Source organism: Buteo buteo, chromosome 1 (genome assembly GCF_964188355.1).
Source record: "Buteo buteo chromosome 1, bButBut1.hap1.1, whole genome shotgun sequence".
Classification (NCBI taxonomy): domain Eukaryota; kingdom Metazoa; phylum Chordata; class Aves; order Accipitriformes; family Accipitridae; genus Buteo; species Buteo buteo.
Window position 1 is genome coordinate 85,757,493 of NC_134171.1, and position 26,447 is coordinate 85,783,939.

General features: G+C 44.0%; 1 long non-coding RNA gene across 2 annotated transcripts in view; it reads left to right on the top strand.

Annotated features, from left to right (window-relative positions):
* The window catches only part of LOC142036517 (uncharacterized), a 344,042-nt gene that overhangs the window by 238,425 nt on the left and 79,170 nt on the right, over positions 1-26,447 (top strand). Inside the window, exon 9 of one of the 2 annotated variants that reach the window (XR_012652165.1) lies at positions 11,922-12,064. This is a non-coding gene — a long non-coding RNA (uncharacterized LOC142036517). Of the gene's footprint in view, positions 1-11,921; positions 12,298-26,447 lie in introns of those variants that run through there. The other variant, XR_012652164.1, reaches the window with a different exon arrangement.

Here is a 26,447-nt window from a genome sequence, read left to right on the forward strand (position 1 = left end):
CAGTAAATAAAGGAAGCAGCAATGTACCAAGCACAAACTCTGAAACAAGATACTAGAAAGCAATGAGCAGTTCTGTCTTGCAGTCTTGGGTCAGGCAGGAACATAAGGAAAACATAAGGATCACGTTGTGTCCAATAGCATATTGGCAGAAAACAGACAAATTAAGACATGTTTAGTGTTTTTACCTTGTTTATATCTGCAACAGTGTCAGTGTGAGTAGCAAATGGCAAAAGATGCTTGTGCTAGCAACAGTGATACTGTTTGGAGGATAGTAGAGGTGTAGAGTAACCAGGGCGGTTGTATCTCATGTCAGACCAAAAGTTCCTCATGGCAAGAACCATCTTTTTCGAATACATTTACAGAGCCTTGCCTGAAGCCCTAAATATTTAAAGAATAATTGCCACCACCCCAAAAGTAACCAGGAGGTTGATAGGACAAATGCTATCTGCAGCCACTAGATGTGTTTTTCGTGTAGTAGCGTAATCTGGTTCAGTTTTGGTTCAAGAGAAAATCACTTTAGCTTGTAAGGAAGTGTTAGTAGAAGTGTATCTGCCTTTACTGCAGAGGCAGTCTGTAAGATACTCTCTACCTTCCTGTCTGATAAGAGAACTGAGAGAAGGCATCTTGCTTTATATGGCTCAGTAAAGAGGTAAATTAAAAAAAGAAAAGATTACATGGAAGAAGTTAATGTTGTTTCCTTCGCAGACATGCAAACTGAATTCCTTTCTTTTTCTTTTCACGCCCTGAAATTTTGCCCTAAGTATATTTTAAGGACTCTTGGTTATTATTTCTATCGAGGTCACATTTGAATAGTGTCTTGATGAAAATGTAAACACAGGTTTTCTGTAAGAAAATGCTTGGGTTTACTTTTTCTTTTATTGGTAAATGAAACTATACCAGTAACAAGTTCACCGCTGATTTCAGTCAAAACAGTACAGACAATATTTTACTTGGCAGCAACCTCAGAAAAGACTATCATAGCTTGGCTGAGTTAAGGCTTTATGGACTTACACAGGGGACTCCTCTGATACTGTGATACCACCTCGCTCCCTCTGTAATGGGTTCCTTTCCTGAACTGACCTTGATGATTAAGGTTTCTTTGACCTTTGCAGTGTCCGTGGGCTGGCAGTCATACCTGTGTCCTTTTAAGCCCATATACCTTTTTTCTGTGGTTTTGCCCAGATGCGTTCTGAATCTGTTTACTTTTTTGGCATTCCCAACTTGCTCTGTCAAGGGTGTCTTTCTGGCTGTTTTAAAGCTTTCAACCAATCATTTCAGTGAATATTGCTATATTCCCTTAATGTGAGAAAGAGCAAGTAATCTTTCCTTAGGCTTCTCCTCCATGTCTTACGTGGCTTTGTAGTGCTCTCTCATGTTCTCCCAGGCTCTTGGTAGTTCAGGAGTAAGCTGAAAGCAGCAAAACAAGAACAGTCTTGAGGAAAGTGCTCTTTGCCTGCAGTAGCATATTAAAAATGTCCTTGTAGGAAACAAGTATGCAAGCCCTACCCAGTTGCAGTGCACTGTTGGTTTTAAACTGTCATAGGTTCTTTTGGAGTCCCAGACAGAGGTGTCCTTTGAGCTCATAGAACTTGGGTGAAGAAAATGGGCCTTACTCAGTTTGCTACTGGGTGAGCTGCCTGGATTCGCTGCAGATAGGTTGTGGTGAGTTGGGTCCCTCATCATGTCAATGACCGGGCTGAGTTTCTATGTTCAGATGGTGTGGGCCAAATGCTCGATGCATGTGATATTGTTTAGCTCCTGTCCTGACCCAGTAAGTGCAGCTCTGGTCTGCGAACGGGGAGGGAGGTTTTAAGGAGAGACCTCTGTTTTGTCATTTTTAATGGATTGACAGCAATGTCCTGTAGCACAACGTGCTAGTTGTGGGATTTGCAAATTCTGGAGTAAGGTAGATAAAGCTTCCGATTTTTGTACTGATATCTACCTTCAGTTTAACACACTGCGGCTGCCTTCCAAACTAGAAATGCTGCCACCACCTGTTATTGAAAGACACAAATTTCAAAGGCAATCTCAGAAGACGGTTCAAGGTTGTTGTTAACGTTTGCGGTAGTGTTAGAGCATTGAGAGACCAGCATAACGTGAGTCCCGTTGGTTGTATGTGGTTACAGGAGGTCTCTCTTTTAACAACTGCTTTCTGAAGTGTAGACCATAGGGCTGTTCCCACTTTTTTCAGTATTTCAACATCAGTGATTCTGGGCTGTTGTTACAGAATGTTTTGTGCAACTGACACTATTCAGCGTGGCATACACCATGCCAACGTGGCTTTGAGGTAGTGGCGGATGCTATTTAGCAGAGTACTTCCCTGTAGTTGCCGTTGCACTGCGCAAGCAACTTCTGCACTGGAGAAGTTTGGACGCTGCTGCCTTAATGAAATAACAGTATGGATATGATCTGTAATCCCTGTGTGGGCATATAAGGTCAGCCACAGGAGAGTAAGTTTTTCTAAAACATACCTGGTTAGGTTCAGGGGGATCAGTGAGTGTATATGTGGATCTGCTAACGGTGCTTCAGCTAGCAGTAATTCTGCAAACTTTTATTGCTCTGTGCCTTTAGCAGTTCATCGAAGCATCTTCACGTGACATTCCTTCATCCAGATTCAAAACTGGGTTTGCCTGGTAAATGTCCTTACGGTGATATCTAAAACATTCACATCACCCTATAGAAGAAGTAGTACCTGCTTGAGACAATAACATCAGTTATTCTGATACATTGGTAAATATTCAGTTTAAAGCACAAAGAAAACCAAACAGGATATCGGTTCCGATCTAGCAAAAATATTTGCTTGTATGCTTTTTAGTGTATATCCCCACACCACAAATAGGCCTTGTATTTAGCAGAATATACTTAACAGAGCAGAATCCATGTGTTGGAGCAGCTTCAAAACACTGTGTTGCTTCAGCTCTAGGGCTCCAGTCAAAATGTTCAGTAAAAAGAAGTAGTTGCCTGCAAACAGAAGCAGGAGGTGTTGCGAGTGTCTCGCCTAACTTGGTCTTGCAGCAGAGTTTTTAATAACTACAGAGGCGATGGGGAGCTACAGCCGGAGCCTGCTGAAACCACACCGGGAGTAATTCACGTGCCTAAAGGTTGGCGTTGGGCATCTAGTTCTGTTTGGATGCCTTTAGGCTGTGCAGAGGGGCTCTGAACACCTATGTTTAGGTACCTGAATGATTCTCTAGGAAACATTACCTTGACCTCAGTGTGCTCTGGTTTATGCTCTTCTCCTGTAATGAGAAGCAGTGCATAAAACACAGAAAGGTGTAAAGTACTTCATTAAGGAGGGTTTTTTCCCCAGTTGGCATTTTATGCTTCCTTCCCTTCAGATTTCCATGGCCTCAGTGTATTTTGTGCAGGGCCTGCTGCTTTCAATAGCAAGCTGAACGTCAGCAGCTGTGCATGCTTGCACATTTCACACAGGCAGTGTAGGGGCCCAAAAACCCGTCCCATGTTGTAGCCCCCCTTACTCCCACCCCAAGTTTGCTACAGTTCCAGTTGCAGTCACATTACGCAAAGTCGAAGCAGATTTTAACACTTCCTCTACCTTTGCAACTGCATCACACAAACAAATTGCCTTCTCAGTCGTGCAGCAGGAAAATGAGCATCACTCCATTTAATGACACCTAATTAGGTCTACAGACGCCAAATGACTCGTGTTGCCCTGTTCAGACAGAGATGTGTGAGTAATGAATTATCCATTGTCTCAGGCTCACTACCGCTAACTAGGGCTGGGAGAAGAATATTCTGCGAGTAATTTACTTGACAAATTTAACCTCTTGTTCTATTCATAGTAAATCTTTGCGAGTATCCCAGGTTTCCTACACCCGTTTACGTTTTTGAAATTACTCAATGAACTTTTCTTTGTTTATCCTTCCTTCATCTGTGGCTGATTTTATGCAAATTTCCAGGCAATTTCACTACTCGATATACTGGAAGTTCAAGCTCTGTTGCTTAGTTTAGGTTAGTCAGGTAAGATCTACTGTAGGTGGTTTGTTTCCTTCTTGCAGGTCTGTTGGTCCTTGTCGAGGCTGAAGCTGCAGCATAATTACAGCAGGAAGAAAAACCTCCCCTTTGCAGACAGTTTTACCAACATACTTGCATATGCCAGAAAAGCTTATTCAGGGCAGGGAACTGAATTAAATTACACTGATGTAACATGCCTGAGACCAGCATAGCAGCCCTGCGAGGGCTTTCAGAGGCATTACTACGCTCCTAACGATAGCATTGCTCACTGCTGTAGTTGTGCTGTTGAGCCTTTCAGCATGAGGATGTTTATGAAGATGTTGAGCTTAGCATATATGTGAGCTTATTGTTTGCCTAACGCATTACTGACTGGGGACCCTAATCAGGAGTGAAGACTGTAATTCCATCAGAGCCTGGGCAGCTGCTGAAAGTTTGGAGTTTTAGTAGCATTTGTGGGTTTCCTCAATTGGTTTTTGAACTTAACGCTTTGATCCTAATCCCTAAAGAGCATTGTCAGTGTAGGATGGTCTTTGCTTAATTTTGGAACAGTTTTATTGGCTGTTTTGTATAAGCGTATCCTCTAAACCAAGTATGTACTGAGTACTGATGAACAAGTACTTCTGGGTCAGATTGGGTACCATTTTCTCCTTTTGATACAACAAAATACCAGCTTCTCTACAGCTGTTTGCAAGTGTCTCGCAGTGAGTTAGAAGAGCACACAGACTTAGTTACCAGTTTTGATTATGCATCGTGGACCTTCTGTCAACTCAGGCTACAGCAGATGAGGATGTTATGTCCTTTCCCGTGCTCCTTGGTTGAAGGCAGGGGCAGAAGATGCAAACATGCACCAGCGTCCGGTTGGTGAGGTTCCCAGCACTCCATAGTAAACTGAAGTGAAGGTTAGGAAAAGGTCAAAAGAGCATTAGGCTGTTAGAAATGATAAACTGAGAGTTTTCAGGAGATGCTTTCCCAAGTTTAAAACAATAACGTAGTAACGAATATCTACATTATTTCTTGGTGAGAGGAGGGGTTAGAGGGTTAAGCATGGTGTATCCTGAATATTGACTTAAATATTTCAAGAAAAGAAAACAATTTCTGGGAGAATGTACACCATGCAGTTAAGTGCTGTACTGCACATAGTAACAAGGGGGAACAATTTCATCTCACTTTAAGCAAAGGGAAGAAGCCGAGGGGAGAGAAGGGCCACAAGCAAAGCACGTTACAAAACTTAGAGATGTGAATTGTTGCGGAGGGAACAGCTGTGGTTTTCCCTCTTAGCAGCTATGTTTTGGCTACACATATTATTTGATGAGCTTTTAAACAGGTACAGAGTTGCACTTGGCATGCAATCGATAACCAGATTGCTCCTTGTCCAGGGACTGATCTCAGCAGGTTTGTAAACAGTAAGGGAAGGTATCGTGGAGGAGTGTGGTCTCGTTCATCCTCCAGCAGAATCAACCCCTTGGCCTTGAACTGGTTTTTGTGTGTTTTGAATTTTGGAGGAAAAAGCCTGCCCTCGGCTTGGGGAGATGACGTGGCCAGCAGGTGGGACTTGTGCTTGTACTTTCACCTTCTGGTGCATCAGAATCCAGAGTGACTTCATGTTTGAGAAAAATTTAAACGTGCTTCTGTGCGTCGGCAATGATAGTTTCCATGATAATTGCGTACGCAATTATGCTTAAGCTTTGTTCTCTTAGCAGACATAGAGTAGTGCCCTTCATGGGCTGAAAGAGAAGGCTGCGCTCGTCATACGAGCATGCAAGAATTGAGTACCAGTGTTTGAGCTGGTACAGAGGTGCCGATGTGACATGTTTGAATTCATAACATCCATATGAATTTGCGGGGAGACAGGCCCAAAGTCATGTTTTGAAGACAAAAATTTGTAGTTTACTGGGTTATTGAGCTGAAAAGCTTTTTCTGTGGGATTACAGAAAGCATGTCAAAAGAATCCTTGCTGGGAGGAGGGTCATTCTGCTGTGGTCCTTGTTACTGGAATGCCCAAAAGCCTCTCCATTTCCCGTGTCCTGTTTTCATAGTATGTCACAGAAACATCATCTTTGAGTGTTATTGCCATGCTAAAGAACTAAGAGAAGAAAGAAGCACATCAATCCCACACGAGCCTGTGGCCAAGCTGAGAAACAGGATCTCCACTTAGAGTCTCTTACAGCCTATCCCCCTTCCTTCCATATGGCTAAATAATTTCCTATTCAAAGTCTAAGTCAGCCAGTCTTATTGCTCATTGCAACTACGGAGGCTTATTTTAAAAATGTAATTTAAAGGCAGAATCCTAACTTTTTTTCCCATAGCTTCAGTTGATCTTTTTTCCTGGCCAAGATAAATATTAGCTCTACCAGGAAACACTGACTATACTTTCATATCGAAAAATACTAAATCTGGGCTTAAGGTTGAGAGATGCTATTGTGCGTGTGTGTGCACACATTGCATGGGCAGATATATTTGTACAGGTGTGTGTGTACCTAAACAGTGTTGCAGGGAATTGCATGAGGTTGTTAGAGAAACTGAAAGATGTTCCTGTGTGTGGCACGATAGTGAGTCATTTCTCAGGGGAACAGAATGAGGGAAAAGAGGAAAACAATTGCAATAAAAAAGCAAAGCAAGGCCTGAGGTGCTAATAAACTCTAGCCTTTCCGAAATGTGAAGCAGATTTAGTAAGCAACATGCAAAAGAGTGCCTGTGTCACCAAAGCGTGCCAGGCACATCGGCATGGGGAGCCATTTGAATATGTTTCAAGACAGAGTATTGAGGAAAAAATACAATGAACAGCAAACCAAATTAAAAACAACAACAGGGTATGTCCTTTAAATGACTCATCCAGCCTTAGCTGATGCTGAAGTACAGTATGTGCAGAGCTGGTAGACTTGCAGTGAGAGGCATATTTTCCTAAAGCACTTTCTTTTCCTAGCCATTGCCTGAAAGCTACAGTCACTGCTTGGAACATCTGTGTTTATTTTGCATGACAAACTTGTTCCTCGGCTTTGACAAAATGCATGCTGATTTGGGACTTGGGGTTTGCAGTTCTTCCATAGGGTTGTGCTGAAGCACATGCGGCTGGCCATTGCACTGGTATATAATACATATTACATGATTTCATTCATATTTAATGACAAGTGTGCTATATTTTTAATCTTTATAGCTTTAATGTGTGCAAGTGGTTTTAATAATTGGTGCTGCAGGATGGTTACTTCCCAGAATTACACTGCAAAATTGCTGTGTTTTCAGCCTTCACTTGTGCAGGTTGTAAATTAAAAAACTTGGGTGGTAATAAAATTGGCACCCTCTCCTTGCTCTTTGGAGATGCCAACCTGTAACAACAGTAAAAAGCTACATGCTGGCAAAAAATTCTTCACTGAAGCTTTGCTCGTCTCGTCCGCACGCCCTGTGTGAAAGGAGGAGACCAGGAGAGTCCAGCAGCCGGGCTGGTGCAGGCTGGCTGGAGGCACCAGCGTTGCTGCACGGGCCCTGCAAGGCTTGGTGTGATGCTAACAGTTTCTTGCGGACGGAGTGGTCTCTGCCATGTGGTTGTGCCCCCACAGCCATTTTATACCCCTGGCATGTGCTTCATGTGTCTGATTACGAGGAGGAGAAGAACTCTGAAATGAGGCAGGGATAGTGGTAAGGAGCAATGGGCTTTGGGGGCTCCTTGAACCCCCGAACTCCTCTGGGACATTCCTCTATCTGCTTCCCGCTTGGAGCACAGACACTTCTGCTGGAATAGTGAGAAACAAGGCTGATGTTATCCAAATGCCTCTGTTAGTACCTTGAGACTGCATGTCTCTGTTTTGGGCCTCTGAAATTGTTCTGGAAATGGCCACTCAAGTTGGCTGGTGCAGAGGTTGCAGCCTCAGCGTTTCGTTTGGAGTCTGTGCTCTCCAAGGGTAGGTCTGGAAATGCGCGCATCTCATCCCGTTCTGCTGGCTGACTTCTTTGAGGTCTGAGCTTGGGATACTGCTCACACAGCACAAGACAAATATTTTAAGCAAGCCTGGGTCAGACAGCATGTTTTTATTGACCAAAAAAAAAAAAAACCAAAAAAACAACTAAAACCGGGTGAAGGCATTCTGAAGGCTTTCTGTTTTGGGTTGCTTTTGTCTTGTTTGGCATTTCCTAATTCTCTCATTTCTGGGCACGTCCCCAGCAGGGTAACGGCATTCACTTGGCCTCATCTTCCCCCACATGCATTCAGTTGGTGAAGGTCATGTTCCTCCCCTCCCACGCTGCAGTCGCTCCCCAGTTGCTGCTCCAGATAGCTGTGAGCCTGTGCTCTCGGTCAGCCTCTTATAGGGCAGCTTTGTGAGCTCGTGTCTTATGTACTAGTTGTGAAGACCTCTGGGAGAAAGACCGAGCAGGACTTTTAGTCTATATCCTGGTTATTTCGGATATTTTTAAGTGACAACGCTAATTGAGAGTGACCTAATAAAAAACAAGCATGCGGGTCAAAATTGACTCTTTTTGGACTGTGCTTTCCATGCCACAGAGTAAATCTGCTTTTAGCTCTTGGTCATCACACAATCGATTCAAAGGCAGGAATTAAAAAAAAAAAAAAAAAAAAAAAAAAGACAAAGTGACAGCTCCTCAGTTTAATGAGGAAAACCTAAAGGTTAACTAAAACAGCCCTTTTGCTAGCTGGAGGATGCAGCGCCTATAATGCATCTGCAACAAAAGGCAAATCGGTTTTCTGCCATTAAGAGCGTATATAGAGGTTTGGTGTTTGCAGGCAACACGTTGGAAAATGCTTGCTGGGTTTCACGTACAGCTGGGTTATGAAGGTCACCGACTGCTTTAGTGGTCAGGCTCTATTAAAATGTGTAATAAACTGGGAGAATACACCGTCAGTATTAAAGTTTGCCTGCCAGCGTTAAGATTTGCCCTTTTAAGACTCCATAGCCTCCTCTGCTCCAAGTGCGGTAATTCGCAGGAAGAGAAACAGGCCGGTGCTTCAGAGGTATGTGGCCTACGTAATCAAATTGGGAAGATCTGTTTAGCCTTCCTAGAATAAACCTCTTGGCCTATGTAATAATAATTACGTAATTAATTTAATAATAATTAAAGGAATAATTCTTTATTTGATGAGGTAAAAATGGTGAAATAAAATAGCCACGCTGGTGTGCATATTGAGAGTCATGTACCGGGGGTTGGAGATGTCTCAAGTGCTTAAAAATAAGGCGAATGGCCACAGTATTCCTGTCCTTGGAAAGCTCTTCCTGCTGCTGGAGCCCCACAGGCATGTTTGCAGCAGGCCCGGACAGACGGCAGACGGCATTCACGGGGATCCTGCCCTCGCGAGAGGAGCGAGCCAGCTGCCTTCCTCTGCTGTCTAGCCGTGGGACCGAAGCCCTTCCCTTGGCCAGGTCAAACCAGCGGTGTAAAGGCGCAGATGTGTTACTGCGTGGTGGTGTTTCTTACTACCAGTTTAATGTGGACTCGAAATACAAGCCTTGCATAGCCTGCCGCGTGCTTTCTCGTTCCGAGGCCTGTTGGGTGGCGTGGCTCAGTCTCTGACAAATGGCTCAGACTTGCCATGCGGCCCGGACCTCTGTGGGTTCAAGTTCTGCTACGAAATCCCAGGGCAGCAACTCGAGCCCATCGCCATGCCATCTCCAAAGGCTGCCACCTTGAAAAGTTTCCTTGCAGATGTGTGGTGTTTATATACAAAGGCCTCACGCACAGAAAGTCTTCAGCATCCAGAGGAACACTTTAAGGACGATAAACAAACAGTGGCTATCCCTGGAGACAGCAGCAGTAAAATGGCCTAAGGTAACAATAGCTCCTTTGATTCTGCATGTTGCCTTCAGCCTCCCGCTGCCGGCAATATTCCACTGTCTCTGAAACTCTGTTTACCCTTGGGCAATATTTAGCTGCTACAGTCCTTTGAGCCCAGTCAATATATGTAAAATATGCTGTTCAGGGTACCTACAGGAGTTTATTGGAATAGCTGATTACCAGCCTTCAGTAAAGCTTTGAGTCTTGGGGTTTGGTGTCAAGGGCAAGGCAGCATTTCCACCAGTCATACAGATGCAGACTGCAGCACTGAGCAGAAGTCCTCGGGTGGGGACAAGCTGAAATGACCTCTGCCACAGACACTTGGCTTGGCAAAATGACACAGTTCAAGGTGGCAGTTTCCAACCGCGGGTCCACGGCCCGAATTCACTTGCTTTACCATCTCTAAAGACTTCCATCAGTGGGGCTGCTCGCATTAGAGGTCTCACCCAAGCAGAAGCGCTCTAAGATGAGACGTAGGTAGTTCCACTGCCTCATCTGCAGGCATCTCCGTGCCTCTGCTCCGCAGAGAGCCCAAGGGAACTGAGAGCAGCAGCAGCAGAGTTTGAGATACTCGTTTGTTGTGGTCTTGGAATAGTCTGGATTGAATGGGAGGAGAGCAAGTGTGTTTTCTACCTATTTTGAAGCTTTGGTTGGGCTTTGTTGTGGAAGGAAAATGAAACCACGTGCTACTAGGTTTTCTGTGACTGATGCTTTGTTTCACCCTTTCTTTTAAAAGGAATGTTTTCAAATCCAGAGGCTGAGGTTTTCAGTTTAGCGCTCTCTCTCTCGGTTAGATGGTTAGAAAATAGTGGACCGCAAAAGCAATCCCAACAAAATCCTTCTTTGTCGGCAAGATTCCACCAACATTTCGTTAAAATTGGATTTCTTGTAACCAAAGTTATACCAACCATCTCTTGTTTAAAACACCACCACAAAAAAACAACCAAACAAAAAAAACACCACAAACTTGAATTAGGAGGACCAGGTTTCTTTTTAACGTTGTTTTGGCCTGGGATGAAACTCTGTGTCGTTGTCAGTTTTTAAGCCTTATATTCAAACAACTAGGTATTAACGCTTGTACCAAGACCTAAAGAGACAATTCATAACAAATAAATTCCATGATGATTTCAACTTTTTTCCTTCACCCAGAAGTACTGAAGACAGATGAGGTTCTTAACAAAAATATGTAACTCTAATTCCCCAGGTAATACTTCATGCAAATAATTTTCAGTCATATGAATTCTCGTGAGCTTTTGGATGCCAACATTTGCCTTTCATCACTTGCTATGTGTGTGGTGATTATCAATGTAAATGCCTATGCTACTACGGCTCTTTGCTGATTGGATAAACATAAGGTTTAGAAACAAGAAGAATGCCTTGTTTGAAGTAAATCCTAACATCGGAAGGAGAGGAAAGAAACTGCTTTAAGAACAAAGCCTGATGGATGCCTGTAGCCTCTTACTTATCCCAGGCAACAGTATTTTAACTAGATACAGGTGTCACAGCTTTAGTAAGACCTGGATTCCTGCTGAGGGAAAGAGGAAAAAATAATAATGAATTTGCTATTATAAAGTCTCTTAACTTTTAATTGCTGTAAAGTAACTGACTTTGCAGGTGGCTGTGCGGTAGTATCTAAAGGGTACCTGTCCACGACCTTTCTCTATTAAGCCCGCTTATGGATGCAACTAAAATAAACACTTTGAAATAAAATAAAATCTTTCTTATTTGTTTTAACTTAGGTATCAGTAGGGCTTGAGCATATGTTGAAGTGTTTTGTAGAATGTGAATGTTCATTAATTGCTTGAAAGCCAGCCACCGGTCATAACATGTCCTGTTATTTATTAGTTGTATTTGCATAGTGCCTGGAGGCCCACTGAGAGCAGGCACTCTGCAAATACACAGCGGTGGATGGGCTCGCTTTTCACGGGCTTCCATTCTGAGAAATATGGCGTAAGGGATGGAGAGGCAGTGGCAAAAGGAGGGATGCCACTGGAACTGTGAAAAGAGAATTTTCATGCTGCCCACAATGGCTCAAAATTTATTGTTCTAGTTAGTACAAAAAGTTAAAGTACAGTTGTATTTCTCATAGAATGGAAAATTATTGATGATTAAATGTTTGAGCATTTTACTGTGGCTTGATTCAACCGTGCACATTTATTTTGCAGGGCTATTACAGTGCCTCGTGGACCAGCTATCTCCTCTGCATTGGGTGCTGCAGTACAGCTGTATCTCCACTGACCCAGCACAGCCATGACTTGACCACCCAGGTGTACGAATGTGAGGCAGAATAGGAGATGAAGACCGTAAGGTAAGAGATATTTAAATCTTACTTACCAGGGAACTTTGTGTCAGATGAAAGGTTAGTTATTAAAAAACACATTAACCCTGAATAAAGCACTGCAAACACATGCAAATGTGGTGATTCCAAATGACATTCTGTGAAATCCACTTTTTTCCGATGGCTGGAACATGCGATTCTGTTTTGAGTGGCATTCGACTGAGGAAAGTAAGGTAAGAGAGAGGGAGATGAGAAAAAGAAAATAAATAAAGTGGCTTTTTTTCTGACCCACCGTGTGCTTTTGATGTTCTGTTTCCTTGCAGATACTCTAATTTTCATTTTACTTCGTGTCTATTGCCAGTTACGCAGAGCACTAATTCATTGTGGATACTTGTCTTAATGTGTATAATTTTTGAATGAAGGTGTCCAATTTGTTTTCTGTTAATGTATTTGTGGGCAAAAGGTTTCATTCAGATACGTGGTCAAGACAACTTCATAAAGGCCTTCAGCAGGGTTTAATCTGCATGCTTTCTCTGGAACACATTCCCAGGGTGCTCAGATGAGTAGGGTGTGCCCGTGCTAATATGCAGTGCTTGGAGCCCCACTGTGCCACACACTGCGCTCAGACTGAGAACTGCTTGCACTGAATGCTTTGAGGGAGTTTTCCTCACTAATTAGTCATCCTATCTGCAACAAATAAGATTATCCCTGTTTTTAATTGAAGTTTAAAATCCTGATACGGTTGTGCTTGAGGAGAGAGAGCGGGTTCAATAGTCCTTGTTTCCAGTGTTCAAGTGTTCACTTTACAAACAATCTGTTCCATGTTTGCAAAATAAGTGTATTAATCCTGATAAAGAGCCCCGCTACTGTGGTTTGCCTAGCTCCCCTGAGACGAGCGGCAATGACGGTTTTAACCGGTACAAAGTGCTTCTCGAACTGGGAGTATTTGCTTTTGCATTCCTGTCACTGTTGAGCTTTGGAGAGGAATTGGTTATGGGCATGCTTGTATGTGTGGGGAGAAGGGGATGAGAGAAGGGGAGGACAACTGCAGGAAAACATATGCCAGGAACCAGCGGATAAATGGAGCCTGGTGGCTTTTCAGAGGGACCAGGAAGGCATCGAGCTCTACAGCTCCCAACTTCATCCCTTTCAATAAGGCTACCCTCTCCTGCGAGTAATGGAGGGAACATCCTTGTGATGGAGGAGGAGCTTTGAGCCTGCACGCTGATCCACCATTACAGTTTCTGAAAATTTTGTGTGGGTACGGTGTCTAGGAAATGAAATCTTTTTAAATGTGTCTTTGGAAAGACGTGTTGCTGTTACAGAGGTGCGAATCCTTAAATGGCCTCCTGAGTGACACAGGGTTATTGTACAGGTAAGGACTTCAACTAAACTCGACGCTAGGCAAAGGGCAGGCATAGGGCAGATGTACAACCTGACCACAGGCCATTAAAAGGCATTAGTAGAAGCTGGGGCTACATGCTCCTACACAACAGCAGTGCTTGTTACTGAGATTTCGGAGCTGTGCTGTGCAGAGCGCAGGAAAGTCACTGCCGTTGGCAGGGCATGCCTGTCCCCGGGCATGCCGGCCAGGCTGCGACGCCGGCAGCCACACTCAGCGGGACATGCAGCCTGTCAGCATGCTGCTGGATCGTTGCTCTCCAAAGGAAAAGCAGGGCCGGTGCCACAGGCAGGACAGGCTCCACATGAGTCTGGTTCCTGGTCTCAGCTGCTCCCCCTCTGCTGACGAGGCAAGACCCGTGCCTGTAAACGGTATTTTCTCTGAAGGAGAAGCTGCCCAGCAGGTGAAGAGCCAAGAGGTGCAGGTTTCACCCAGTGTGCAAAAATGCCGCCCCTCTTAGAGAGCCTGGGAAGGGGTTGGCTCTGCAGCTCTGGCTGCCTTGCTGGGAACTCTGGGAGCAGCACTGGACGTCAGTGCACGGTCACTGCAGGGTGCCTACCCGTACCTTGGCTCTGCTGCTGCTGCCAGGAGGTGGGTGCTCTGAAAGCGATGGGGCAGGAGCTGGGAACAGGCAAATACAGAGCCTTGGAGAAACCATAGCTTGTGGCCCACTGTTCTTGAACAGCAAGCCCGGTTTGAAACAGTTGGATGTGAAACGGGGAGTCAGGCAATAAAGGGGATTCGGCTGTCCCCTCGGAGCAGTGAGCGGTCTGGGGTGGAGGGTGGGCTAGTAGGTTGCTGGCTGTGTTTAGAGCATTTTGGTAAACCGATCTCTTAATAAAAAAACCGTAACGGGGCCAAACGCATGGAGTCCTTCCATGTTTTTAGCCTGGCACGTGCTACATAAAACATAGGTATCGTTTCTCATTTACTCTTTCCAAAAGCATAAAGCCTAATGAGAAAGGTATAATTGTGTGAGGTGCCAGTCCCTCATAAAGGAGGGTTGTATCAACTCACCACCAAAATCAGGTGCCAGGTGAATCTCACATCAAATATTAGGGCACCACAAAGCATCGTCCTTGGAACGTTTCTCTTTTGATGGAATGCAAATTAGTTAATAGTTTCCAGTGAACAAAAATGTAATAAAGCCTTACTTTAGCAGAAAGGAAGCCACTAGCAATGCCACCATCTCCTCGACAGCAATTTTCTAATCACCATTGCTTTATCAAGAAATGTTAAGTTGTATTTTTTTATTGATATTTAAGAATAAATTCTTACAACATCATATCTATAAAAGGTTCATCACAGACCAAATACCACTCTAACCTTTTAAGCTTCTACAGTAAAAACTGTCGTCTTTATTTATATAAGTTTGGGAAAGATACAAATGTAATCATAACCCCCAAGGCAAAATTTTATGGCAGTTTTCAGAACTCCTCTCTATAAAAACTACTCAAACCTACAAACATAAAAGCTTCCAATAAAATTTGCTTTAGATCCTAGTCATGAAACATGAATTTCTTTCCCTGGTCTTGGAGCTACAGGTGTCCAATTGCCAAAGCTGTTTGCCGCAAGCCCGGGCCAGCAGTGTTGGCTTCCTCCATCAGCTGGTGGCTCTCTGGGGCAGGGCCAGGCCACAGTGGGTTTTCTCGCTCTTGGTGAATCCTCACTGTCAGCACCCAACCAGCAGCAGGTCTCGTGTCAGTACGGCAGGCGGAGGAAGGAAAAACTGTTGCGCCGTCAGTTAGGGGGTTAGCCTTTTAAGGCACAAATAAGTTGAGGAATCCTTACAGATGCTGACAATCTCCCCTGGCCTAGGGCAGAAATACTAGACTACTATTTTCTTAAGGAGCAGGAGTGTCCTTGCATCTGATGTATGTATCTTAGGATGTCTGTCATGCCAGTGTTTGTGTATAGGGCACTTCTCCCAATGTTTTTTTTTCTTGCTTCAAGTCTTTTCTTTTGGAAGAGGGAGAGAAGCACTTCAGGAGAGATGTGGTATTTCTTTCTTTGCTGTATGGGGAAACTAGCAATATCAGCACCCCAGTTACTTCCACAAAGACGTTTAGCCTGTGCTTCAAATCAGGTGTCCTGGGCTCCATGTATTTCCCAGCAATCAGTAGGTAGGTACTGCACCCCAGAGCTTTAAAATAGCTCATCCGAACACACTTCCGTAAACACTTCAGGAACGCAGCAGTGACTTGCCATGTACGGCTGCTAGTGAGTGCACAGGACACTGAGTTAAACCATGGCCGGAGCAACTATCTGCCTTTCCCCAAAGTTTTGTCCCGCCCTTCTCACCCAACATTTTTGGTCTGATAATGAAAAAAATCTTGGGTATGAAAAGAGTCATGCCATAAAAATTGTTTCCGGGTGAAGTAGAGTGTTTTAGACATGCAGCAATCTAGAACATGTGATTTTTCTCTCTGTTTACTTTGCTATTTAAAACATGAGTGATTCGCACTCACTTGAAAGAGGGGTGGCACTTTAGCTTTTACTTTAGTGAAATACGAATGCGTGCGTTAGATGTTACTTTAAATTAATTAAAGAGGCCTTACTGTATAAGTTTCTTAGTTGCATGTTAAGTGTTAGCAGCAGGTAGAAGATTCTTTATTTACGTTTCAGTTGAGAAAATAAATATATACACACATGCAGTGAAGTTGTGCTGGGTTGGAGGGAGGGAGGCTGGCTGTGTTCTTGAAATGAAGTGCAGGAATAAATCTCTGCAGATTTGGGCTTTAGCGGATTCCTGGCAACTAAAGGCTCACGCTTTATCAGCCTAGATTAATTTGCTTTTACCATCCAGGGTGGATTTAACCCTGATAACTCAGTCCGGATGGTATCTGATGAAAGACCTTAGCCTTTTCGTTCTGACTGCAATTAGAAGAAAAGTGTGCATAGGAACAAAGCCTGCTGCTCGTAAAATGAAAGCAGAGGCAATTCACAGATTATGTATTTTGCAAAATAAAAGAAGAGAGGCACACGCCTCAAAGCATTCCTGAAAGTTCATTGTAAGAAAGAACAACTTAGTTTAAAACTGTGCCTTTATGGAAGTATTTTTTCTAACGCGATAGTACTAGAACGTTGTTTCCTAAAGCTGATTCCTCCAGCGACTGCAGGAGGCTGGAAGTCGCCCACAATGCCTTCGGCCAGTGACCTGCGTCTCGTTCCCAAGTGCCTGCCGTGCGCTCTGGCTACTTGGTAGCTGTGAAAAATCAAGCACTTGATGCTCTCAGTTAATGCTCTTTGTGAAGATGGTGGAGGAATGCTGGTGTTACCTGGTCTGCTTAGTGCGTTGAGTCCACAACCCACATCTGTTGAAAAGCTTCCCTGTGCACAGGTACTTTCTTGAGGGCCTTTTCCCCTTAATTTAATATTGTCTTCTGCTGAAACGCCATTATGGGAGCTGAGGATCGTGCCCGCGGTGTTTTTTTTCTCAGTGTGCTGTTGGATCTGTCCTGGGCAAGGGCAGGGGGCAGCCAGGGAAATAGAGTAGACCAATAGTTGCAGAATACATGTATATGACAAGATACGATTTGTGATGGGTTTTTCCTGTTTATCTTAAAATAGGCTTTAATTACAATTCTGCCTTCCCATTTGTGTCTTATGTAAGAAAATGGCTCTCAGAGTATTAACAAGCCAGCTGTTAGTACTTCTTTAATATTTCCCTGTCTTCTGCTCCATTAGAGAGGGCTGCACACTGAGTATCTACTAGGTTTGTTAATTATTAGTTAACTCTGCTTTATGTGTATTGTCTAAGAAGACAACTTCTCCCAAGTGCTCATCATTAGTTATTATTTATTTGTAGGGCTGCTGTGTCTTTTCTGTGTCCCAGTTAAAAAGCAGCGTTTAAGAGCAAACTTTGGGTGTGTTCATGAAAAATATCCAGTGAAACCTGTTTCTTCAAAAATGTTTGAAGGAGTGAGGTGCCCAAACGCCATGGAAAGGAGGTCACTATTGAGACGGTCTTATCTGTTGCATTGCTCCTCTTTGGGGCCACGCTGGCATGTTTGTGAGACTGGAAATGTCAGAAGCACATTGTCAGCCCGGCTATGCAGTCGGTCAGGTTCCTGATTTCAAGTGGGTGCTTTCTCTTGGCTAGAGGGCTGACAAAACAATAATTTCCCTGGCTACACAGGCAAAACTGTATGCCAGGCAACAGATCTTTCTTGCCTGCCTTCTTCTCGACAGCACTGAGGGAGCCTGAAGTACAGGAATACCCCCAGAGTCCTAAATGGCCTTCAACAGACATGTCCTAATGAAGCCAAGTTAAAAATCTGTAGTAAATTAATGAGAATGTTCCTTTTAGTGGCAATCATCCGTACACTCCCTCTTATGGCACCTTTTAATTATTGTTACTAATGATAGAGTTTTTGGGTCACTGCTTTCAGAAAGAAGCAAACCAGAAAACTTCTTTCTTCTAGAAACAAGCATTCTTCAGCTTTTGTGGTATACAGGCTCCAAAGGTGACTTGAAAGATAAAAATGGTGTAATTGGCAGGTGTGGTTCGGGGAGTGTGGTGCCGCTGTTGACTTTCTGAATTTTGTTGATAAATGAAGCAGTTCGTTCTCTGTGCTTTTGTATCCATTACCTTTCACCCGCTCTAAATGCACTTCATTTTCTTTCAGTTTTGGCACAGGATCAGAGGGTGGCTCTCAGCCTCTGATCTAAATAAAATAGTAATGATTTTAGGCAGTGTTGTTTGCATTATTCATTGCTCTTGGCAAAACAAATGTTGATCTTATAACATAGCTATTAATATTTTGATAGAGTAATGAAGCCACCTGGATTTTGAGCAGAGACAGGCTTCTTGATTAGGTGATCTGTTAGCTTACAGACCCATATGAGTAAAAACCAGCAATGGCAAGCAAATCACCACAGTGTTCCCAGACTCGAAGGTGGAAGTGTAATATGATTGTTGTCATCCTCTGCTTTCTGTTCAGCTGCTGCTCACAACAGAGCATAGCAAATTCTCAACCCCACATGCTCGTTGGCAGAAACAGGGCTTAATTCTTTTGGTCTTCTCTTGCGAAAATAAGCATCTTTCTAACAGAGTGTACAGTGGCTAAGTCCTTTAAGCATTAATCCTTACAAAGTTAGAAAAAGGAAGGAAGAAGCTTTTCCCAGTCTCTTCTGTACTTGTAGTGAGCGGTGGTTTCCGCGTGAGACTTCTCAAGCTATTGACTGCCCAAACTATCCATATCTCTGGCTTACATGGTGCTGTCAGGCACCTATTGTGAAGGCTTGACAGCATCATCAATATTAGTATTAGAGCTACTTTTCCAGCTTATGAGAACAGGACATGTGTGATTGATACGGAGGCACATGAAATATTGTGCAAGGTCACTGTGATTTCCCCCCCCCCCCCCCCCCCCCCGGCTTTCACAAAAGCCCTGTTTTGCTCCCCTGTCTCCTCAACAGAGAGAAATTAATTCATCAGTGCTGCTGCTAAGTCAGGTGGCAAGATGAGTAAGCAACATACCATGCTGGCTCTGCCTGCCTGACAGCTAAGTCTCGGTCCAAACGGTTCTTTCAGACAGCACTTGCACGGGCACTGAGGCTGCTGCTTGAGCTTTTGCCCTCTGGAGACCACCAGTGGGCAAAATGTCCTCCCACGGATCCACAGATCCATGGCACGTCAGCCCTGGAGGGAGAAAGGAAGGGAGAAGCGTACTGGTAAGCCTGTATGTCTGATGGAGCTGGCTCCATGGACAGACGTACTTACAGATGCAACACCTCAAATGCAGATTTGCAGTGGTTAGTGCCAGATCAAGACAGAGGTGCAGATCACCTGTTTAAAGGCACATCTTTGTGGATAGTCACACAGCATCCACATGTTCTGTGAAGCAGAGCAGTATGACAAATCACAGCACACACGCACAGGGTACTGCAAAAATTGGATTGCGTTTTGACTGTTCTCTGGTTTCCAGTTTCATTTTCCTTTGCTGCTGTTTCTTCTGGCTGTGAAGCAGAGAACGGTTCTTCCCCCACAAGTCTCTAGATCAAGGCCTGGAATGCACTTGCCACTGGATGAGCTCGTGCAGCTCATGCAGATACTCGTACCACCCTAAAAGCTTTGCTAGAGCCTGAGAAAATCAGTTGTATCGCTGCAGCGGTGCCTCTCTTGCCGCTCTCAGCACCGTGGGCTGGGTGAGGGCCTACAGACAGTCCGGCCCCCGTAAGCAGCAGTGTGTGATTGTGTTGCAGCAGCAATGGGGTTAGCAACCATATTGCGACTCCCAGAGTCTCTACGGCTTCCTCATTGCTCCAGCAGGGAAATAATCTGCACCAGACTTGTTTTCTGGCACCAACTGCCTTCCCTCTGTGCCAGCTCCAATGTGTAGGCTGGCACATTGCAGAAATGAGGTGGGGGCGGGGGAAGGAGTGGAAACAGAGCGCTGGCTCCGTCGCCTCCCGTTCTGACCTGCCCCATCCCGTGGCCGTCCCTGGCTCCATGGGAACCTGTCTTTGTGGTGACCCAAATCAGCTGTTGGCATCACTGGGCAGCATGAGTCTCCAAGGGAGGATGAGGACCGTAAGGCTGTCCCCTTCCTCGCCCCAGGGAAGCCGTGGGGCTCTGGAGCAGGCGGCACGCTGCTCAGGAGTGTAGCACGCTTTACATTCAGGGCAGCCTTGCTGCCGTATTTCCCCCACCCCAGTTTGCCACAGCAGGTACTGCAGACATTGCAGGGAGGGGAGTGCCTTGATCCTATGCAACTCATGGACTTTCTGAACTGCAGCTTGTAACACGTGGAAAATAAGTTTACAGCTGCCTTACCAAATCCGGAGAAATGCTGCAGGCCCAAAACCCAAGGCTGAGCCTCCCGCCTCTCCCCGAGTACAGGCACTGTATTTACCTGCTTGTTACGCCTGGTGCGAACTGTCCTTTTGATGCACAAAACATCTCGGTTATTACTGCAAAAAGAGTGCGTGGAATAAATGAGTGGTCGCTGAGCTTGGAAGAAATACCCACCCCAAAAAGCAAATTGTTTTCTATCTCATCTGGTTTCCCCTTTGCCTTTACTTGCTTATTTACTTACTCATAGCACCTCAATACCATGAGTCACAGGTCAGCACCTCAACAAAACGCTGAGCACAAGATATCCCCTTTTCTTTTTCGGCTACTCCATTTCCTCATGTTCTTCTCTTATTGATGTTGCTGATCGATATAGAATCCACCATCTCCAGGTTTAAAGCCAAAATATTTCCATTCCGCCAGAGGCGGTTCGTACCAGAAGCGGGAAGTCGCTTCCACTGAACTGTGCTTGAAATTCCACCCTAAAAGCAGCTGCATTTGGGAAGAGCCAGTTTTTAAGTAGGTTAGATTTCAGCTGCTTTCTTTACAAGCCTGTGCATCCATATAGCGAGTGGGGATGTAGCAGAAATGTATGTAAATGCCAGAGCAAGCGCTGCCATGTTAAGCCTTGGAGCTTGACATGTAAGTTAATTTCTGCGTTCATTTTGCTTTAAAATAAAGGTTGGCTTCTTGCTGTTCCATATGTGAAACAAGAATTTGCCTTGAGCTGCTTTTTTAGTAGCTCTTGAAAATGAAAATTCTTGCAGAGGCGAAGCTGGAAGGCAAGATCTGGGTGTAGTAATGAGACTGCTATCCATGTCCTGTAGCAGGACATTGAGCGTGTTGAAAATGACCTTTTTCAAAATATTTTCATCAGGTTTTTTTCATGCTCCCATTCTTTCAAAATATGCTCCAATTCACACATGGCACGGGATAGTCAGTAACTGACAGGACAGCATTAACATGTGAAGTCCCCACTGGGGTTAATGTCACATTGCCACGCACCAGAACTAAGCTATCGACCCACACGAGAGATGGTAGGATTATGCGTTATCTTTTTTATTAACAATGGGACCTTCTACCTGGAGATAAAAGAACAAAAGCCTGGGAAGACAGTTAATTATAGCTTAAGCTTCACAAGCAGAGTTAATGAATTTTAACGTGCCTCAATTAATAACTAATTGGGTTTTGTGCCTCAGCTGTGAATGGAAGTGTAGGGGTGTCCAGGAAAAAAAAATGGGTCTGAAGATGAGCTATTTTAATTGAAATACTGTAGGATCCTTCTACAGTGGAAATGGTACGCTGGTGTTACTTCATGTTTTTTATGCAAAGGAAAACTCGAATGGGAGGTTGTTTCCAAGAGGAAACAAATGGTAGCATTACAGTGCCAACAATACATGGCGTTATTTTGTCACCTGTGGTATATACGTTGAAGAGTCCCAGATTCGGATGGGTACGTAAGACTGTGACTTAGTTCTGGCCCGTAAGCAGCCGTCTTGCCATCGACTGCTCCCACATTTGACATTGTCCACGCACAGCAGTGGTAAACTTACTGCGAGGGCGAGACCTGGAGCACTTGTATAAGCCCACCCTCATAGCCGGTGGGGAAAGCCCCACGGGGATGTCAGAGGTGTTCTGGTTCGGGGCCGAGCCCCTGGCTCTCACCGGCACGTGAAGCCGCATTTGCACACATCTGGCAGAATCCCAGGGTGGGGGCGGTGACGGTGTCCGATTTTGAGCTTCCCTGAGCCGACTCCGCGTCGAGGTCCAGCGAGTTTAAGCAGGTGCCAGGAAACCTTCTGATGAATCTGGCCCAATGGGAGTGTTACTTAAAAACTAATGGGAGGTGATGGCCCAGCAGTATGCTAGAGAATGTGTTAAAGCTTTAACTTTTCATTTAGGGTTTTTGACAAGACACTGCAGATTATAAATAATGGATGAATTCCCAAAGTATGTCTGCACTTCCTGGCTAACTTCCCACATGGGTGAACTGTGAGTTTTCTCCTTAATTATCTGTAGGAGAACCTCTGCATATTGCTCTTTAAGCATATAATTATCCTTGATCATTTGGGATGAATTATATGTCCTTACTACTGTATGGATTTGGTCCTAATGTAGGACATAGAGTCAAGCAGATAAAAAAGATGTGAAGGACGTAGAACAGCGAAGCGCAAGGAGGAGCCTCAGCTGCCTTCGTTTGAGGATGGGGGTTTGTTCAGAAGGATTTAAAAGCCACAATGGACCCGATCCTGCAAGCACATAGTCACGTGAGCTGCTCCTAAGAAGCAGGTTAGTCTTGTAATTTCTTTTTATATGACCGAGCCCCAAATGCGTTATAGTTGCTTTTTGAAATCAAGTACAAGTAGGTCTAGTAAGGAGAGCCTCTGTCCTATATGGTGTTGAGTGATAGGTCTAATAAGGAGACTCTGTGTCCTCTGTGGTGTCAGGTGAGCAAGCAACATCTGTGGGGCTGGGATTTATTCTCCGCAATCTCCTGTATTTCTGAGCGCTTAACCTGTCAATGGCTGTGTAGTTTCTCTGGCTTCCCTTCCTTAAGTTTTCTTTGCAGAAGGCAGACAGCCTGCTCCCGCTTTCTTTCCATACCAGCATTTCTCATCATACCGACCGCAAGGGATGACTCTGTAATGCTAGAAATGAGTTTGCGGTCAGAAAAAGGGCAGCACCTAGTGCCACCTGGGCGATGCGGTGCTGCTTGCGGTGTCCGGTCCCAGAGCGCTGTGCTCACCCAGCTGGATTCTGCTCTTTGGCTGCCTGGGTACACGCTGGTCACGCACGCTGAGGAAAGGTTTGTGGAGGCTCTGCTGAAGTCTGTCCTGGATGCATACCTTAGTGATTTTCCAAATCGCATGTGAAATATTGGACCAGTAGGGGTACATGAAGAGGAAAAAATATGATACATAGATATAAAGGGCCTAATTTGATATCTTTTAATCATGCCCTTAATACAGCAGTCAGGTGCTTCAGTAGCTTAGGAGAAGACCTCTGTATGCAGCTTTGACCTTACTCCTGCCCAAGCCTTGTTGTTCTTTCGAGCAGGATGAAGCCCTGAAAGTAAGCACGGGAGCTATATGACTGTCAATTCAGCAATGGACTCGCACCAAAATACTCCATCTCTGAGTTCCAGGTGTCAAGAGAATTTAGGTATAAAGAAATGACGTATAGCATAAATTTTTTTATACTCTAGGATGGATTATGCCTGGTAGTGCTACTGGTCTAATGAGATATTTTATGTCTCTTTCTATTGAAAGAGGATTAATTTTAAGCCCACAGTTAAGAGAATGTCCGGTATTTTGTTATGATTAGCATGTAATTTAGGCTCTGGTGGGATGAAAAAAATTACCAGAGGTAAAGATAGCAAAGGTTAAATTGTGTTCGTAGTAGTTACTAAGAGCAATAAATCGTAGAGAGTACAAAAATAGAGGAATACTGGGCATCTCAAACAGTAGAAAATTGTCGTCTCTTGAATTTGAAGTTCTGAGTGTGAAGGAAGAAAAGAAAATATATATGCCGTTCTCCTTCTTCAGTACCATTTCTAAAGAATATTTATCAGCAACTTCAGCCAGAAGGTAGGAAAACACCCAGAAGCCGAAGCGCAGCTCTAGTTCGTTTTGTTTTACGCTTACTTTTTTGTTGTTGTTGTATTTGAACACCCTCAGACAGAACGTGGCAGTAATAGGAAAAAGAAAAGAAATCATTAATTTCTTAAATGCAGCGTTGTCACGCACCGATCCTCCAACGACAACTATTTACGCAGGGCTTCTCATCATGCCCTTCACAACTGCCGTACAATAAATAATAAAAGATTAAAACCTTAAACCTGGAAAACTTAGGAAAAAAATATTAGAAAATTTTATTTCAGATTATAAAAATCCTTGAATGATTTACTTTAAGGGACAATTTCATTGCTGCCATGTGCAGGAACTAATGATCACACAGGGCTCCGGATTGGTGAGAAGGTTGCTTGGGAAACATAGTCATAGGTAGGTGATAAAGTCATCCTTTCTCCATCACTGCCTCACTGTCACCAGGATAGCTTTTACCATTTGTTACAAGAAAATGATAGTCCATGTACATATTTATATCTGGATGGCAATAACATTGGCAGTAACATGCACTGAGCGATCCATGTTGTTTTAAGGAGCCCAGCTTGCTTCCCGGTGCCAGTGACCCTCATCCTGCACGGGGTTTAAAATAAGAGTTTCTAGTGATGGAGACAGCTTCCCCCATCTTGACGTTTGCAATGAAAAATATTCTTTGTCGTGGAGTGTGTTGCTTAAACTGGAGACAAGCGACAAGCGTGCCTTGTCCCCTCTCAGGCGTTACACTAGCAATCCACTTAATTAGGATATAGCATCTTTAAGAGCCTTACATTACCCTCCAGAGAACAATGTGTCTCCTGCAATTTCTGAGAGGAGGATTGCTGAAATACATGATTGGTTGGTTACTGCCGTCATGTAAAAGTGTTTTTGTGATGGCCATGGGGGAAAGGATGCTAGATTCAGGTCCATTTCAGCTGAGAACTACGTTACAGTAAGTGTGGATTTTTTATTTTTTTTATTTTTTTTTTAAAAAAACCCTGTGAAATTAGCACATTTGTGTACAGCCTATTGTTAGGCAAAGCTGTCAAATGGAGTAGCAGTTGGTGATGCCAAAGTCAAGAAAAAATACAATTCAAAGTGAAAGACATTGTACGGTACAGAAAGTAAATGCCTGTGCTTTTGGGAGATGAGGAAGACAGTCGTACTTATTTGATGGAGGTGTCTATAGTTTTAATAAATTTGCATTTGTAATAGTTCCGTTGCCTTCATGTTCTGAGATGTGTCTGTTAGCCACTGCCTCATAGCATGGTTAATATTGCTGAAGAGCAGTAAGGGGGACTCGTGCTCTACATAACTGTAACTCCCCTTGACTTTTGGTTTAGACTAACAGCTTATAATGGCACTCTGCTGGTTTGTTTCCATGGCTGCAGAGATGCTCTTTGTGTTGGTAGCTTGGGGAACTTTTCTCCATGCTTCTCAAACCTCTTCCTTGTCCCTGTCTTGCTGCATTTATTTGCTCTAGCAAATATTAATTCTTCCTGTTTTTTGCTCAATATTTAGTATTCCCCATTTATTTGCCTTGATTTCTAGCATTTGCCATGTTTTAGCCTAGCTACCTCAGTGATAGAAGTCTATCTGTGTCTGGCTGCGTAGTTCTTTGTTACTTACCTTTTTACTTTATTATAGTCTGGGATTGATTCTGGATGTCTCCCTTCTTGCCCTTTCCTCTAGGTCTCACATAGGCAGTCAGGAGACTGCTAAACCTTTCTGGTTCTGCACTGCTAGCTTCTGACCAGCACGTAGGACAAGTCTATATAAAGTTTCAGTTGTTTTTCTTCACGAGCTTTTTAGCTAGTAGCTGAACTCTGCACTCTTTCTCTACGAAATACAAAGGAATTGCCTAGCAGTGGTCAGAGGTTTCACCTTCACGGAAACCGCTGGCTTTCATTCAGTGTTGAAATAATTGTGGATGTTAAAAATGGAAACCACGTAGTCCTGTGGGCCACAGACGTGCACAGTGGATCGTACTGGCCAGATACCAGGCATTTCTGGTCCTGTCCCCCGAGCACTGGCACACCCTGACAAGCAAGGAGAGTACCAGCCCGCGGGTTGGTTGTACACTCCCAGGGCTTTTTTCCTCTCCCTGGTCAGAGCAGTGGAAGGCGGTATGAAATGCCGTCCTGTCCCTTGTAGATCACACTTTTGGATTCTAGATTTATTCACCGAGGAACCCTGCAGCTGTTTTTTGTCAGACATAGGTAATGGTTTCACCACCTTTGGAAAATACATGGAATAGTTTTTATGAGAGGTGTCTCAGAAACAGGAGGATGTTTCTTAGTCTTAGGGTAGAGCCAAATGCAATCCATGTGGAGAGAAAACCTTTTGTTAGACCAAATGAGGTCAGTGGAAAAATGCCAAAGACACAAACTTGCAAGCTGGTAAACATCCACTGTACCCCAAAGCTTATGAGATGGATGATATATAATTAATGAATGGATGCATATTTCATCAGTACATGGTTGATATTTATCTTTTGAACTCCACGTTAAAAAGTGGGATTATATGTAATTCCTTTTGTTTATATTCCTTTAGGAATAACAGATGACTTTCAAATGACTTCTCAGACAACCAAAAGCCTAAATGTCTTGGAATAAT